Raw genomic sequence first — 12,903 nt, forward strand, 5'->3', positions numbered from 1 at the left:
TTGTGTAGTCAGCATGCTCTGCCTTGTGACAGCTAGGAACAAATTTCTTAGCAATACTTTGTTCAAAATAAATATGAATGTGAAATTGTTGTTAATATGTGAGGTTACTTCTAGTTAAACAGATTTCCAAATAATGAGTGTTAGATCTTGATCATACTTTTATAGTATCTCAGTATGATCAAGCAGAAAGATCATGTTTAATATATAATAAAATTTTTAAAAATAAAATACTGGAGATTGTATATAGACAGCATGGAAATAAGGAAAAGGATATGAAGTTTAATTTTTTATAACCTTTTTAAATATAAAATTTATTTTAAATATAATTATTATATTTATTATTTTAACTATTATTTACTATTATTTTAAATATAAAATAAGCTAAAATAAATAGCATTTTGCAATGTTGAAGTGATTGATTTGAATATATATTAAAGTATTTGGGTGAGAAACGTGATTTGTGCTTGCCAAAAGCTACATAAATCTCAGCTGAGGTAGGTGATAAAGATGAGGGAGCCAGATTTTCCAGGTCAGAGAAGAAGGATGCTTATTTTAGCCTGGCATGATTTCAAAACTGACACTACATCAATGCAAAAAAAATGCCAAGGCAATATGGCAAGAGTCTGCATCTCATGTTGGATATCTCCAGTTGAAAAGTGCACAGCTAACAAAGAAAGGGAAAGTTACCTACCAATAACAAGACTCTCTTCAGATGTGTTGTACGTATGATTATTTCTTTTGTAAGTGATCATGTACAAAGGCTCTTGCAGTTAAGGACTTTTCTTGCTGCTTCTGCATCATTTAGAGAGATTACTTATTTTTAGTCTCTCCACTTATTTTATTCTCAGGCATAAAAGGCATAAAAGCCTTCAGTAAGCTTGATAGCTTACTGAAAATGCAAACTGCACATTTCCACAACATGAAAAGGCTTCCAGTAAACAACAAGGAGATTTGGAAGTGAATGTGACCATTTCAGGAGAGTCCCAGGTAGTGAAAAATAAGTCTTTGTTTCATGCACATTTGTACGGACAGTTGCTCATGCATGCTTGCAAAAGTATGTTCTTTCCTTTTGTAGATTTGAAAAAGGACAAACCAACTTTCAACTGCTGTCTGGATATTTGTTCATAGAATTAGCCAAGGGTTTGAAATTTCTCTCCTGAATACTTGTATTCATTCATTATCTTTTGAGTTATCTTTTTGACACTGAGAAAGATACTTGGCAGAATGTATGCCAAGTATGTATGGTTTGTAGATTTTGAATTGTTACACCTACTCATTGAACCAATAATGCAGGATTAATGTTTTATACCTCTAGAATTCAGAAAGTTGGAAAGAATTTTATAAACATTTCATATTAATTTAGAATCCCATCTATCTCATACAAACTTAATACCTGTATTTTCTTCATATTAAGCAATAACAAACAGAAAACATAGATGAGAACTAAGAAAACTTAAAATTGTTTTAACACTTTAAATGTAGCCATTTCTAAAAGTAAGGAGCTTTCTAAATGTAAAGAGACAAACATTGTATAAAACGTCTCTAACTTGAATCCCCTACTCTGTTATGTTGTGCAGTGATACAAGAAAGACTCAAGTTCTAATGTTTTTTCAAGATTACAAAATAGTTTGATGACTTAAGTCAGCAATGGAGTAGTTACTCTTGGCTTCTGTGTAATTAAAAAAATCACAGAATATGTAATTTAAAACCACAGTATCACTGTTTTAGGGCCTCTTGAGATGGTCCTAAACTTCATACTGACAGGTATGCCATACACTCTATACACATGCAGACAGGAGTCGTATAGGATGAAGGTTTAATCCTAAACATTATTGAAAAGCATTGTATCAGTGTTAGAATAGCCTCTTTGCTGCTAACAAAGAACATTATTACGGGTTTGTTTGTTTTCAGTCAGTGTGAAATCTATTACATTGCATTTAAAAGGTATACACGTTCTTTGAATGAAATAATTGTTTTCTTGATAGCATTCAGTGTAATATAAGACTGAAAGAAATATGCACCAGAAAGAGTTTAGCTGCTATTCAGGTATGAAAGCATTTTCTTCCTTAGTTTTAACACAGATTTTATCATTCTTTCAATAGGCTGGAAATAGTTCAATGGGAGAAAAAGAACTGAAGCTAGTAATCTGCATACCAGATTACAGATCAAATCTGATTAGCTCAGCTTCATTACTTTGAAATCCTTTTCGGGTTTTATCAATTTGGAACACATTTCATTTGATTTGGGCTGGTTATTATTCCTAAACAAAAAATACTTTTACTTGAAACAAGCTTTTCTTAAGATTAAAATCTAAAATCAGATGTATACCCAACTTGTTAGGAGCTCTGGCTATGACTATTTAAACAAAATAATCAGCAATGTCATTTTTTTTTCCCCTACCTTTATTATTTGAAAATGAATATCAGGCAATATTGTGTGTATTCCTCTTATTCACAATAACATAAAATCAACTTACTTTTTAAGGATTTATCTTCAATTTTGAATGTTCCTTGGATCTCAGGACTTGATTCCTTCAGGATTTGGCTACCTATAAATAGGTCTTTCCATTTGAGTGCCCCAATTGACCCCACATCTTATCCACCTTCTTTCTCAATAAATCTGTTTTTCAATGGTGATGAACACAACCCAGCTGCATGAGGATGGCTTGATACCATACTCTAAGGCATATGAGAGCTCTACCAGCAGATGCTAGTGACTGACAGCTGAATAAAATTCCTAAGAGAGCAATGCACTTAATAGCCAATAACAGTATATCATAACCAGATAAGATTGAAAAATGTGCCAGACTGCAAAGGATATCTTCCACACAAATGTTTGGAATTTGAGATTAAAGAGTTTGTTTTACTAAATATCACAGAGTTAACTAGATCAGTCTTATGCCCATGACAGGGGGGCAGTAGGCCCCTTAGCCTCTCTGGCCCCACAGAATGGGAGGGAAAAGGGAAAGAGGGTAGAGAGATGGGAGTTGGGCTCAAGGAAGGGAGAAGAAAGAAAAAAAAAAAAAAAAAAAAAAAAAAAAAAAAGCAATGGCAATGATCTATGGAGGGAAACTTATTTTACTAACTGATATCGGAATGCAAGATAACATTATACAATACAATGTAATTGAAGCTGAGACTAATAAATTAACTAAAATAGGAGAGAGAGAGAGTTCCTAAGAATGATCAGGCCTGAAAAGCTTGATAAGGCTAGGAAAGCACACTCCAACACACCCTGCAAGGCAGTAACAGGCTGCCTAACCAGGAAGGGCGATATCCCACTACTTCTGCAACGTACAGGGAAAGGTACCTGGAATTGGAGCGTTATCACTTCAACTGCCGGTGTACTATATGATATTATGATGTGGAATACTGAAAACCAAAAATCACAAAATCATGACACTAAAGTACTCATTGATCTGTGAATCTCAATCCTTCTAATATTCTTTGTCCTTTTGTAATGGATGTATTTTGAGGCTATATCTATATTCATAGGAGGAAATCTAGAATTCTCCACTGTCTAGCAGTACCCTGCCTCAGGCTTTACTGAATAATTTAGTGCTTCCTTTTGCCAAGTACAAGCATTGCCTATTGAAATTTGTCAAGTATATATTAAACATTTAGTGCATAATTAAGCACATAGAAATTATATTAATTTCTCAGAATAACTTTAGCATAGGGAAATGAATAGCCACAATGGTTTGATTCCATAAGCAGTAAGCAATTCTACAAGGGATGAGATGTAATTGTGCTGACAAGCAATGGGAACTAAGGAATTCTGTTCCATAGCTTTCTAAGCCAAGTTTTCTGTCTTTCAGTAAAAATGTAGAGCTTGCTTGTGGATGTTACATTAAAATTTAGTGGATATTTATAAATGAAAATTACCATTACAGTTTATCTTGTATCAATCAAATCTCTATTTAATTTGAAGTCAAATAAAAATTAATGAAAATCATAGAAATAACACTAGGAAAGACTAAAAAAATAAGTATGGCATTTTTTGGACATATATTTGGATAAACTTATTTTTCAGAACTGCTTTAATGAATTTCTATGCTCCTATCACAACAGCTTTGGAAGAAAATGATCACTAGAAGTTCAAACTCTTCCCATAAGACAGAGTTCCCTGGAAAACAATATAAAAAACCTTCATATTTGTTTTTCCTTCTTGTTCTTGGCAATAAGATGTCATTTTTCATTACTTACATAAAAGAATTGACAATGAAATCAGGATTCACCTGGTGAAATCCTTGTAATATTTTACTACTACAAGCCATTGTGATGTGTGTTCCCATAGAGCTAGTTAGTTAAGAGTAGTTTATACTGCTGAAAAGTATGTTCACTGTCTCCTGCTAGTGTAAAATTCCATAGACCTGATAATGATGTTAGGATGTCAGTTTTTGTCTCCGAAGGATCTGCAAACTATCCACCTATATACTTCAGCACCGTATGAGCAGACTTCAGGGCTATTCAGAGCTTAAGTGAAATTAAACAGAATATAGTCATAGGGAATTCATTCATTTGGAACAGTAGGATGGGTCAGAATACAACTATTCTGTCTGGATTTAAATGTGCTGAACATTCATCTACTATTAGTTAGCTTATGCCTTTAGCTGGCTATGCCTTTAGTTAGCTATGCCTATTCATTTTTTATTTTGTTTTCGTATTCAAAAGAAGTCTCATTTATTTTACGACCTTTTGGAAATGTGGCATTAATAACAGTTGAAATGGTGCCATCAAAATATAGTAATGGTTTCATTACTGCTGAAATTCAACTTATTTTTAGTTCGTTTCTTCTTGAACTATTAAAGACTTATGTGCATAATCTTCGTAAAAATGAATGTTAAGCTACCAGTGATTATTGTAATGTAGTTATAAATACTATCAGATGTATTCTAGATCTATTTATTTAACGAATAAACAACAATCACTGTTTTCAAAGCAGTGTCCTTAACACTTAGGTGTGAAGAATTCAAATAACTAGTTGAGGAAAGGAAATTTTGAAAATATGTTTGACTATAAAGGCTTGGTTTTACTTGTTTCCCATTATACATTACAAAGGAAATTATTAAGGTATTTTGTTATTCATTTGTTATCTTAACACCACAGTTATCAAAGCTGTATGAAAGCTTAATAAACTGTTCTCAAATGGCCAGTATTTCAGACACAGCAACTATAATTTCAAGTAAGGTCATACAAGATATATAAGATTTTAAAGGCATAATTTTTAAAGAATTATAATGTACAGTTATAAGGGCATTTTCTGAACTCTTTTGAAAGTTTAGAGATTGTGACTTAAAATCATAGTAACAAAATCATAGATGGAAATCACATTTGGAAAGTTCTACCTTTCTTTTCTGAAACAAGCAAAGAGAAGACAAACAAACAAATTAATCAGAATGTTAATGGTCTAGAGGATGCACTTGACATAAAAGGCACAGTGAGATAAGGGTTGACCAATCACTGAAAAATTAAGTCACTACAAAAAAAGCTCAGGTCACATTTGAACAGTTCTGGAGTCTGTTCAGTTAAACACCAGAGGGTCCAACAAGAGAGTAACATGACTCAATTGTGCACAGATGTTCACATCAAAAAAAAAAAAAAGGAAAACATATACATACGCACAAACTGACTTTCACTGAAAGATCCCTGGAAATGTTGCAGAACTTGTACCAGCTGTGAAATAATAAAATCCAGAGATAAAAAGTGACCACATTTATGTCCTTGTAAATGTCTCTCTTCATTCATGAAATAGAACAAAAACACAGGTCAAAATGCCATTTTACCAGAAAATTCAGATGTCATTCTGTGTTGTGAGCAGGTAGTAAAATCTATCTTCACATCAATTCATATTGAGGAGGTCAGAAAAACCTTTACCTTCTATCCAGTCGAAAGAAATTTTGCTTACAAAAATAGTTCAATTTAAGTAACTTAGATGAATAGATTTGCAGGATCAGACTCTTAAAACACGAACTTTTGGACTGTTAAGCTCAGCAGTGAAGATATAATATTCATTTGAACACGATATTAACTGTTTTTCATTTGTCAACAATATAATGAAGTTCTTGTATCTGGCATAATGTACCCAGTCTTTTAAGTGTTCCTTGTGAGTGAAAGGCAGCTTCAGTAATGCACTACATTGCAGAAGGTTTTATGAGATGTTTCCACATAGTGGAACATGATTCCAGTGCTCCTAATGAGAAAGCTATGTTAAACAGAGAATCAGAAAGATGTAAACACACTTGTTTTATTCATATGATTCTCACTAGATTCTCACTAGCATTGCCATGCGGAAGCAAACATCCCTGTAGTGAATATTTACTTATCTTTCTTTTCCATATGAAATATTTGTCTACCCTTGGCCTTGGCTTCATCTTGGGGCAGGATTTTGTTAAGCAAAACAAAAAAGATAAGATAGTATTCATCTCTGCTTGGCAACAGCAGCGAAGCTAGCAAAAAAATAGAATGCATTCATCTTTGTCCACATGGCAGTAGCAAGAACAAAGCATATTATGTTTTTCCTGTGTATGATAATCAGCCTCAGATTAAAAAAAAATGTATTTCTTTGTCCCTGAATCTAGCAATAGCAAGGACAAAATTACACAGACTCCAGTGTTACTCGCAGTATGCAGCATGGAAGAAAATATTTGCATTAACTTGAAAGGAATAAAGAGCAAGTCAATTCTTGAGGCTTTGCTCAGAAGATCACAAAGAATTTAGGCTTTTACAAACCATATTCTTCTAGTGTCCAATACTAGCTCAAAGTCTTAATCTTATATGAATGGACTCTGCATGCAGTCATGCCTCAAATTTTAGGAATGACCTTACAGGCATCCAATGCATTGCAAAAATTTAGTCAGATATTACTGGAGTCAATATTTTTTTTTACTAGTACATAGTATCAGCCTTCAATGAGACTTCATACTGTGCCTATCACTATGGATGATGCGTCTATCCTTATCCTTTGTACTGTCTAGGTGTATCATGTCCTTGTTTCATAAATTTAATCTTAGTGGAGTATCTAAGCTAATTCACTTGAATGGATATTAAAGCACAAAGTTATGTGGATTGTGTCAGCTAACCTGATCCTTATGAGAGAAAGAATTTTCAAGGAATTTTTATTTTTCTTAAAATACAACATTTTTCTATGCAATATTTTTCTTTCGTAGATTTTTAGGAAGTAAAATTTTCTGAAATTATTATTTTGTTACCAAAAATATACTCCAGATATTAAACCATAGAATCATAGGATCATAGAATAGTTTGGTTTGAAAACACCTTGTTCCAATCCCCCTGCTTCCCAGCAGACCAGATCAAAATCACATCCAAGCTGGCCTTGAATGATTCCAAGGAAGGGGCATTCACAACCCCTCTGAACAACCTGATCCATTGTCTCACTATCCTCACAGTAAATAATTTTTTTCATAATTTCCAGTCTAAATCTACCCTCTTTCAGTTTAAAGAGTTTTCCCCTTGACCTTTCACTTCTGAAAAGTCCCTCTCCAGCTTTCCTGTAGGCTTCCTTCATGTACTGGAAGGCTGATACCAAGTCCCCACAGAGACTTTTCCTCTCTAGGCTGAAAAGCCCCAACTCTTTTAGCCTTCCCCCATAAAGAGAGATGCCTTAGCCCTCTAACAGTCGTTGAGGTCCTTCCTCTGGACCTGCTCCAAAGCTCAACATCCTATAATTTGGAGGCCCCAGAACTGGACACAATAATACAGATTGGTCCCATGAGAGCAGAATAGAGGGGCAGAATAACCTCCCTCAACCTGCTGGCCACGCTTCTCTTGATGCAACCCAGCTGAGCTGCAAGCGCACATTGCTGGCTTGTGTTGAGTCTCTAATCAACTGACACTCTCAAATCCTTCTCTTCTGGGCTTCTCTGAAGCCATTCTCCACTCAACCCTTATTTCTTGGGACTGCCCCAACCCAGGTGCACAAACTTGCACTTGACCTTGTTAAACTTCATGAATTTGGCATGGGCCCACTTCTCAAGCCTGTCCAGATCCCTCTTGATGGCATCCTTTCCCTCTAGCATGTCAGCTGCACCACTCAGCTTGGTGTCACCTGCAAATTAGCTGAGGGTGCACTGAATCTCACTATGCATGTCCTCTACAAAGATGTTAAATAGTTCCAGCACTGATCCCTGAGGAGTGCCACTCATCACTGGTCTCCATGTGGACAGTGAGCCATTGATTGCAACAATCAGTGTGTGATATCTAGCCAAAAGAGCAACCGTCCATCTAATCGGTAAAGAAAGGAAATTGTTTACGGCAACTATATCTTCCTAAATCTGAAATTGAGATTTTGTTTTGTTTTCACTAAATTTTGTTAAAATCATATGTTTTCTAAAGACCGTGGGATGGGTTCATTTGGCTGTTGTGAGCCTCAAGTAATTGAACTGAATACAGAAAAGATGGCACACATAATTAACAAAAAGAGGTCTATTATAGTTACATATGCTCTAAAACTTGCAATGGAAAATATAATAAGACAATGTTGTTAACAATATAAATCTTAATAAAAACACAAAGTTGAAATAGAGATTATGAACGTCATTCTGAGCTCAAATACATGAATGAGAGTTTTATATTGAAGCTGCTTGGAAAACTAAGGTTTTAAGGAAGGTTTTAAGGATTAAGGTTTTAAGGAAGGAGGGCAAGTTTGTCCCTCTGAATGTAACTCCAATGGAATATACTGTAGTTCTGCACATCTTTTTGAGGATTATTTAATGTGGAAGTTTCACTTTTTTTTTTAAGGGGATTCCTTTGGCTTTTTTCTTCTTTTACTATCTGCATGTGCTAGCTGGACTCATAGAGCACAAAAGTCAATTGGTTGATTGACAGTTTCTTCAAGAACAAACTAAGACAATAAGACAGGACATTGACTAAAACAAGAAAAAAAAAAAAAGGAAAAAAAACAACACCTAAAAACCGATAGACTATTAACAAGAACGAAAATAGAATGTCTCCCTAAAATATAAGCCAGAAGTTGCTGTGCTCACCTTGTGCAGATGAATGAGTTGCTAGCATAATAGGAAGTGAAAGAAAAATAAATTCAGGCAGGGTGATGAGAAACACTTCTTTCAGTTGCTGAATAATAAATGTGAGAAGTCCCCATAGGGCAAAGCTGTGAATGCAGAAAACACTAGGGTCGTTCAAGTAACAGTTGCATGTATCTTGGGAAAATAACGTACAAGGAAAGGATGAAACTCAGTGGGTCAAATGGCTTTTTTCGTTCTCAGTATTAATGCATCACAGCTGTCATAATGCAAAGTATGTAAAAAAGAAATTATTATATGCTGACTGTGAGATCTTCTCAGCAGAAACCCAGTTCCCTATGTATCTGGTTGAAGAACCTCTGTTATTTTATTCCCACTGAACCTAGCTGCAATTTAGCCCTTCCAATACCTTTATTACAAAGCTCATTATTTACTTACATAAAAATGGAAACTGTTCAAGTACTTTCTGTGCAGGTGCAGACCAAGTATCTTTAGGTATTCAGGTACTAGTTTTGGTGGGGAGTAGGCAGAAAGAAATTAAAATTTTTAATACAGGCATGATTTTGATGACCTACATGTGTGAAAACAGTCATAGAAACACCAAGATAAAAAAATCCTTAGTGCTCTTAGAAGCGCACCATCTATAGCATACCTGCCATATCCTGTCCATATGGGGAGGGAAGGGGTTAAGGTGTTTTGTTGGTCCATTATAATTTAGACCATTTGAAAACGTGACGCATACGAATATGGGTAAATGAATATGACAAAGCAGTGTGAGTGAACATTTGATGAAAAAAAAAAAAAAATCAAAAGATTATGCTGATGAGTCAGTCATCTTTTCATCCACTTTCCGTTTACTTTGTGCTCGTGTTTCATATGTTTAGGAATTTTCTCTTTTTCATATGTACATGCATATTGGTTGTAAAATTCGGTCTGTGTGAGAGATAATAAACTTGCTCTGAAAACAAGTAAACAAACAAAAAAAATACTTGATATGAAAATGCTAGAATTGTATACGACATTAACCCTCATATGTCTTTACAAGTTCAGTGGAAGATTTTGTTTATTTTTATTTTAACTTTAGAATATTTAACTGTACTTCAATGTCCTTCTTGTTTGTGACATTGCTTAGAAAGCATATATAAGAGCAGTGAGGAAATAATGTGAAATACTGATATTTCCATCTCATCATTTTAATTTTATAGACCTTTGAAATACAGTGGTCTACCATAAGTTTTCCTTGCAAACTGTATGAAAAACTATTTGTTGCTGATTTAATATAACAGGTTTTTGACACTTTTAAATCCCTGACTTAATTTAGCTGTACAGATTGGGAGCTCTTAAGACTATGTAATAGTTTATTTGGTATGATCCAGATAATAGATATTTTCTGTATAACACTGCTATTTTAACATGCTTTATTTTGAGTTTTAGGAGGCTAATTTTGCCTTTGTTGAACAGCTAGAATTCTTCCCCAGATAATGATATATTTGGTCTGCTATTTGCTTTTTAAATTGGTTTCAGATTTTTGGCTAGGCTAAGTGTCTAGACTCTATAGTAAACAGTTTTACTACACAACTCAAAATTGGCTAATTTGATGCGTCTTTCTATGGTTTTATGAAAAGGCAAAATATTTTGCTTATCTGTTAAAGGGCATTACATATACACACAATACTTAGTAATATATGATACAATTTTGGTGTGCATTTTGGATGAGTGTTTAGATCATATTCTAGTCTTTGTCAAAATTATCTTATAGCTTATTTACACTAACATTAAACATACTTAGAAAAATGATTGTAGGGATATAATTTTATTTGCCGTCTAGGAAAGAGTTAATAGCCTTTGATTTTCATATTGATTAGAGATTCTTTACTATATCCACAGTAGGGTGCTAGACTTAGATAACCTTGTGGTATCATTGTAGGATTCACCACAGGTCCAAAGCTTCAAGTCAGGATAAATTTGGTACTTGTTATTTCAAATGCACATTAGAACATTCTGAACATACTAATAAATAAATATATATGTGTATATATATATATATATATATTTATAAACAACAACAAAAAAACTTCATTGTCATGAATAAGAGATTTGTTTCCAGAAAAATGTTTCATGTCTAAAGGCGTGCATAGCCTGAGCAAACTTTGAAAAAGATTCCCAACATTCACTGATGTTCAAACAAACTAGTTCAAGCAAATAATTGTTTTGATAGTCAGCCAACTTCTATTGTTTCATTGTTGAGATAGAACACATATTATCCAACTTGGGTCTATGATGAAAAATGTTATCAAAATAATCTCAGGTGAAATCATACGGCCCTACTCAGAAGAACAGAAGTTTTCTAAGAAGTTTTAAATCTAAAAATTTAAAATAGTTAAAGTTAAGGTAGCTGCTTGGAAGACATGTTCCTTAAAGTCAGGCAAAAAAAAAAAAAAAAAGGAAAAAATCCCTGAAGAAAAATACAGCTTACAGGTCAGTTGTAGACTATAATTTATGCAGTCAAAGTCTTTAAGATTGACCACAAATTTTTGTCCAGTTGCGTAAAATACCATTCCAGCAAAAACCATAGCTAGTAAAGTAATAAGCAAGTTAGTTGCCTTGTTAGTATTTGTTGCAATCAAGCATATTTATGGAATTGAAAAATAATAATAATTTTAAGGCTGTTATCAACTGGATTTTTAGCATAGTTGGATCACAGCTAATTTTCAGGTGTACTGAGAAAATAAATGTAATTTTTATTTTTAAAGTCCAGTTTTCTCACTGTGCTGCAATTTGTGTTCCATGCAGCTTGTAGGTACATGAGTTTCTTTGTTCTGAGGAAAACTAGCTTGCTGTTCTCTTTTTCAAACTGAATGAAAGTAATTGACCATATTTAGTGTAGATTTTGGCTAAAGACAGTGGCATAAAATTCTTCTGCTTTTGATGTGCAAGACCAAAACACACTTTGACTAAAAGGACTCATGGAAGAAGCTGCTGTGAAAAGATCAAAATTCTGAGTGATATCTGTGTGGACTAATCCATTATTTAGAATAGTTTCTTTTCAGAGTTCGTGATGGAAGTGTATTTATTGTCACTTTTTAGTATTTTCTTGCTACGGATTTCTCAAGAATGTTTTGCCTTTAAAAGAAACAGCAGATATTACCTAAAAACAGTGTTTGATTTTGGAGACATTAATAAGAATGTATTAAAAATTCATTGTTGAAGTTTCTTGGACTTCAGCCATCTTAATCATGTGGTAGTTATTGTTATATCTCATGGTTTGTTTAATTTTTTTGCAAGCAATTCTTTAAGCTTGCCATTTTTCCAGATCAAATTGCTTTACTCATCTTCCTAAGAGTTTCAGATTTTGTAATTTGATTTAAATGGTAACCTTGAAATAAGGAGAGACATTAACACACTATTCTGCTTTAATGAATGGCTTCTCAGGTACCGGATGTCTACTTCAGCAGCCAGAATCTTTTACTCCAGGCACTGATTAGAAAGGCAAGATCTGAGGTTCTCAGTCATGTCATTTGCCTCACTTCGTTTAACATTCAGGCAGGCAGAAATAGCACTGGTCTGAAGGACTCATTTGATTAGTAATGACTGATATTTCTGTACCACTCTTAGACTTGTTTTCATGTTTTATACATTTAAGCAACAAGACATAGCGTGGCTTGGAAATACTGGATCTAGGATTATGCACGCTACCTAATAGTTCTTCAGACCAGAGCTGAGGAGCTTTGTGTTTTGATACAGGAAGAATTTACCCAGGTGTTTCAAATGTAGGCGATGCCTTGTCATTGCACTGGCACTTGTGTATTTTTATAATATAGACATATACTGCATTTTTTTTCCATAGAACTAGACAAAACAGTTCTTGATCCAATAAAGGAGCCTTTGACACAGATTTCAAT

The sequence above is a fragment of the Tympanuchus pallidicinctus genome, unplaced genomic scaffold (assembly GCF_026119805.1).
Source record: "Tympanuchus pallidicinctus isolate F22 unplaced genomic scaffold, pur_lepc_1.0 scaffold2, whole genome shotgun sequence".
NCBI classification, from domain to species: Eukaryota; Metazoa; Chordata; class Aves; order Galliformes; family Phasianidae; genus Tympanuchus; species Tympanuchus pallidicinctus.